This window comes from Triticum urartu, chromosome 2A (assembly GCF_056163025.1).
Source record: "Triticum urartu cultivar PI428250 chromosome 2A, HENAU_Tu73, whole genome shotgun sequence".
In the NCBI taxonomy this organism is placed as follows: Eukaryota; Viridiplantae; Streptophyta; class Magnoliopsida; order Poales; family Poaceae; genus Triticum; species Triticum urartu.
The window spans coordinates 202890790-202896789 of NC_141874.1; positions in this window are offsets into that span (position 1 = coordinate 202890790).

Consider the following 6000-nt stretch of genomic DNA (forward strand, 5'->3'; position numbering starts at 1 on the left):
GTCGTTTTTCTTTTTCTCGGATTTATTCCGCGATTTTTCTGATGGCGATTTCTGATCCGATTTTCGTTCTAGTATAACTTTTCGCTCGTTTATCGGAATCAGGCGATTCAAGCGCCTAGAGTTTCGTCTCGAAACCCTCTTTCCGTTTAACCAACTCAAATAAGTTTTTGCCTCTGTAAATTTGACCTAGATCCAGAATAGTAAACAAAGATTGTTTCTTTTGCCGTTTGTCTTTCGTTGCTTCGTTCGATTTGGTTCTTTTTGCCAACCGGAGTTCTTAAGTTAAACTTTCTGGTTAGATCTCTTATTTTAGTTTTACCTGTGCAGGTGAGTACTTATTGTATGCTTGTTTGTTTGCAATAGAGTACCCGGAGTGCGCCGCTTGCTATTTCGAATCGCTAGGTTTTTCGGATCATCGGCAAGGCAAGTAACGCTTTGATCATACCTCCTACTATCCAGTTTTATTGCATTAGATCAATCCTCATACATTGCATGATTAGGATCTAATTAAATTGTGGGTTTTGGGAAGTAGATGAGGTAGTACCTATTACCTGTGTTATTATCAAACCCTTGGGAGTTACTTCTACGTTTGCTTATATTGCCATGCTATGCTAGTAGACGTGGATTGGGTGAGTGTATCCATGACAGATGTGAGATTGTTAAATTAATGGTTTATCTAAGGTGGAAACTTGAACACACATCTGGGTGGATTGAGGCACCTGGGTATTCTAGCGATTGCCTGTTTTTCTTTTGGACCGCCACCCAGGCTTAAAGGGATCATGAGATTATTCATACTAGAAACTTCCGTGTGCAGCCACAAGCTACCATGGGCTCTAGCATAGTTGATTAAGTTGTGTGAACTCTTACAGTGGTAGACTAGCAGATGTAGGGGAAAGTAGGTGTAACGGTCTACCCGATCGTAAGGTCCTAGCGCTTCTGAAAGGCTATGTCTCGGTCATCCGTTTCTCAAACACCATGAAGTGCGAGAATCCCAACGGAGGAGATCGAATCTTGTGTGTAAAAGTGCGCAAACCTCTCGAGAGTGTATAAACTAATCATGGTTAGCCGTGTCCCCGGTTATGGACATCTTGAGTATCTAGTACTTGGATTATCATGTGAATCTCATCATGTTACTCTAATTAATTTGTTGGGTTTTAATGATGATGTTTAATTGGGATTGAGACGGTGTCTACACTCTCAATGTTTAACAACCACCATGATAGTTAAATAAAATTTACTCCTTTGTAGTAGGGAAAAATTGGCTTTACGCAAAACTGTAACCATAGAGCTTTCCACCAGCCAAATATGCATGTAGTATAGCCTTATTCTTTCATTGCTCTCTATGTGTTACATTGCCAGCATATTCCATGTGCTGACCCATTTCGGGCTGCAACGTTCATGTTGCAGACTTTTCAGACGACGAGTAAGGTGCTTCTAGGTCGTGGTTCTATACTCAATGATGCCGTTGGAGTTGATGGACTCACTTATCTTCCAAGCCTTCCGCTGTTATCGTTATTAGATGGCCTTATGCCTTGTTTATTGTAATAAGTTCTCTTTTGAGACACTCGATGTAATAAGTGTGTGATTGCTACTCTGTTTTAAATCCTTCAAGCACTGTGTGGTGTCAGCATTACTGATCCAGGGATGACACCGGAGCACAGAGATTGGACCGTTTGAGGTCTGGTCGCTACAAGATGGTATCAGAGCACACGCTGACTGTAGGACACGATCACTAAGCTAAAGCCCTAGATCACTACTCACTCTTCTCATTCTGACTTCTCATCTTTTCTACTCTTTTAGGATGGCGGATGCTAGGAACAAGTTCATGCAACCAGATGAAGATACACCCTTTGGACGTCACTTGAAGGAAGTCACTAGATATCTGAACATCAGAGTACCAAGCTTCACTGGAACCTACAACACCACTTTACCTGAAGAGGAGTGCTGGATGATACAAGTTCAAGTTCCAGGAAGGAAATTCATGCCAGTCACCAAACCCATAGAATTTTCCTTTGATGCACCAACCTGGAGTCTAGGAAAGAGCATGGCAGCTCACATCGCCATGGGACGTATTGGAGAAGTTTACCGCAATGATCTTAAGGATACTATCTACCAGATTTGTGGGCGCTGATATGAGCATTGTGAGATGATCAGCACCAAGAAGGATAGATCAATTGTAGCTTTTATCCAGGAGTTAAACCAGCACATTCAACGTCAGGAGAACCAGATGTGCGCAGGCATGATAGATCTGAAGAAGGCGAGGACAAGAATCACGGAACTGGAGGAAGAACTCAAGGCTACACGTGAAGATTATGAAGAGGAAATCAAAGTACTAGTGGATAAGAATGCCAACGTAACAATTAAGGTCGGAATATTTATGGGAGGCCCTACACTAGTAGAAGAAGACAAAGAACCCAAGGAGATTTGCCTGGAAGACTACATCATCATCGATGACACCGACTCGGATCCAGATGATAGCGATGATGACTATGTTGATGAAGCTGGAGCAGATATCATGGAGTCTGCAACCGAAGAATATTTCTAGTAGACCACCCCAACAGTAGTAGTAGTCCACCATGTAAATATAGTAGTCCGAGCACTTTTGCGATAGTTAGACCAATTTTATGCCCTTGTTTGATTGAATGAAGTGAATTGTTTGCTTTTGCCTCATGTGCATATGGGTAGTGTTTTCTCTTTAGTCCCCTCTCTATTCTTAAATCTCATCTTTTCTAAACCCCTCAGATGCCTCCGAGACGTGACCCTGGATTTACCTTCCCACCGGAGCTCACTCAGTTGATCCAGCAGCAGAATACGTTGATGCAGTTGCTAGTCCAGAATCAGAATCAGGGGAACAACAACAACAACCCACCACCACCACCACCTGTTGATCACTTAGCCCGTTTTCTTAGGCTGAACCCGCCAGTGTTCTCCAGTAGCACTGAGCCTATAGTAGCAGATGATTGGCTCCGCAAGACAGCAAGGGAGTTGACCACAGCAGGATGAACATATGCGGAAAAGGTGAAGTTTGCCGCACATCAGCTTGATGGACCCGCAGCATCATGGTGGGAGAATTTCACAGCCACTTTCCCATCGACACTGTCACATGGGACCAGTTCCAGCAGGCTTTCCGTACTGCCCATGTTTCAGCAGGAGCTATGGCCATGAAGAAGCGAGAGTTTCGCAACTTGCGCCAAGGAGGACGGACAGTTAGCCAGTATGTGGAGGACTTTAGTAAGCTAGCACGTTATGCCCCAGATGACGTTGCTACGGATGCAACTAAGTAGGAGAAGTTTCTGGAAGGACTAAATGATGAGTTGAGCATGCAGTTGATGGTAGCAACCTTCAACAACTATCAGGAGTTGGTAGATCGTGCTCTTATGATTGAAGGGAAGCAGATGCAGATTGAGAACCGCAAGAGGAAGTATGGACAAGGGAAGTACAATTCTGGAGCTCAGCAGACGCCACGTTTTACCCCTAGACCGGGAGGACATTTTCAGCATACTCATGGAGGAGGTAGCTCGCACAATCATAATGGCCCCAAGAATGGTAATGGCAATGGACAAAGCAATGGCCAGAACCATACCAACCCATCAACCCCAGCCAAAAGAGACCTGAGCCAAGCCCTTAGAGCTTCGGCTCGATGAGCCCCTCAAGAATCTCTTCATCTTTTTCTGAAAATTTCTGAAATTTTTAGTAACTTAAAATAAAAGTGAACCAAACTCAACAAAATTGTTAGCAACTACTCCTACAAGTGCCTAGAGGCCATATCATGCATTAAAACTACTTTTGACCACATAAATTTTACATGCAAGCTCAAGAACAGGGTCACCTAAGTAGCAAAAAATTGCAATAAATAAAGCACTAGAACAAAAACTAATTGGACCATTGGAGGAGTCACATACCGAAGAACAATTCCCCAAGCAGTTTTGTGAATGGAGCTTTGAGCAACGAGATAAAAAATGGTGGCAAGATGAGCAAGAACTCGGGTTTGAGCTGGTGGATGATTTTTTTAGAGCAAGACGAAGTGTGTGGGTGCAAGAATAAGTGGAGGGGACCCACGTGGGGTCCACGAGGCAGGGGGCGCGACCTCCACCCTCGTGGGTACACGGTGGGTCCCCCTGATGTGTTCTCATTGCCAAAAATTCTTAAATATTCTATAAAAAATTATATTTCATTTTCAGGGCATTTGGAGAACTTTTATTTTTGGGTATTTTTTATTGCAATGATAATTCAGAAAACAGACAGAAAATACTAATTTTGCTTTATAAAATCTAAATAACAGAAAGTAAAAAGGAGGGTATATAAAGTTGTGCTTTCTAACTTCATCCATCTCATGCTCATCAAAAGGAATCCACTAACAAGGTTGATCAAGTCTTGTTAACAAACTCATTCCGACTCGCATGAAACCGGAGAATTTTCGAATAACACTAGGTTACCTCAACGGGGATATGCACATCCCCAACAATAACAATATCATATTCCTTCTTGACAGTAGGAAGAGGAAATTCAAAACCTCCTATAATAATCGTTGAAATTTTTCCAATAGAATTGATACTATGGACTTGAGGTTGTTTCCTCGGAAAGTGTACTGTATGCTCATTACCATTAACATGAAAAGTGACATTGCCTTTGTTGCAATCAATACCAGCCCCTGCAGTATTCATAAAGGGTCTACCAAGAATAATAGACATACTATCGTCCTCGGGAATATCAAGAATAACAAAGTCCGTTAAAATAGTAACGTTTGCAACCACAACAGGCACATCCTCACAAATACCGACAGGTATATCAGTTGTTTTATTAGCCATTTGCAAAGATATTTCAGTAGGTGTCAACTTATTCAAATCAAGTCTACAATATAAAGAGAGAGGCATAACACTAACACTAGCTCCAAGATCACATAAAGCAGTTTTAACATAGTTTCTCTTAATGGAGCATGGTATAGTTGGTACTCCTGGATCTCCTAGTTTCTTTGGTATTCCACCTTTAAAAGTGTAATTAGCAAGCATGGTGGAAATTTCAGCTTCCGGTATCTTTCTTTTATTAGTAACAATATCTTTCATGTATTTAGCATAAGGGTTGATTTTAAGCATATTAGTCAAACACATTCGCAAAAATATAGGTCTAATCATTTCAGCAAAGCGCTCAAAATCCTCATCATCCTTTTTCTTAGATGGTTTAGGAGGAAAAGACATGGTTTTCTGAACCCATGGTTCTCTTTCTTTACCGTGCTTCCTAGCAACAAAGTCTCTCTTATCATAACGTTGATTCTTTGATTGTGGGTTATCAAGATCAACAGCAGGTTCAATCTCTAGATCACTATCATTGCTAGGTTGAGCATCAACATGAACATCGTCATTAACATTATCACTAGGTTCATGTTCATTACCAGCTTGCGTTTCAGCATCAGAAATAGAAATATCATTGGGATTCTTAGGTGTGTCAATAACAGGTTCACTAGAACATGCAAAGTTCTATCATTTTTATTTTTCTTCCTTTTAGAAGAACTAGGTGCATCAACATTAGTTCTTTGATAATCTTGCTCAATTCTCTTAGGGCGACCCTCAGGATACAAAGGTTCCTGAGTCATTTACCCCCTCTAGTAATAACTCTAACAGCATTATCATTTTTCTTATTATTTAATTCATTGAGCAAATCATTCTGAGCCTTAAGTACTTGTTCTACATGAGTGGTAACCATAGAAGCATGTTTACTAATAAGTTTAAGTTCATCTTTAACACTAGCCATATAATCACTCAAGTGTTCAATCATATAAGCATTAGTTTCAATTGTCTACCAACATAAGCATTGAAGTCTTCTTGGTTGACCATAAAATTATCAACCTCATCTAAGCATTGGCTAGCAAACTTAGTGGGCGGGATTTCAGCTTTATCATATCTATAGAGAGAATTTACCTTTACTACCTATGTCAGGTTATCAAGACCATGTATTTCTTAAATAGGTGGTAAATTCTTAACATCTTCTGCTTTAATACCTTTT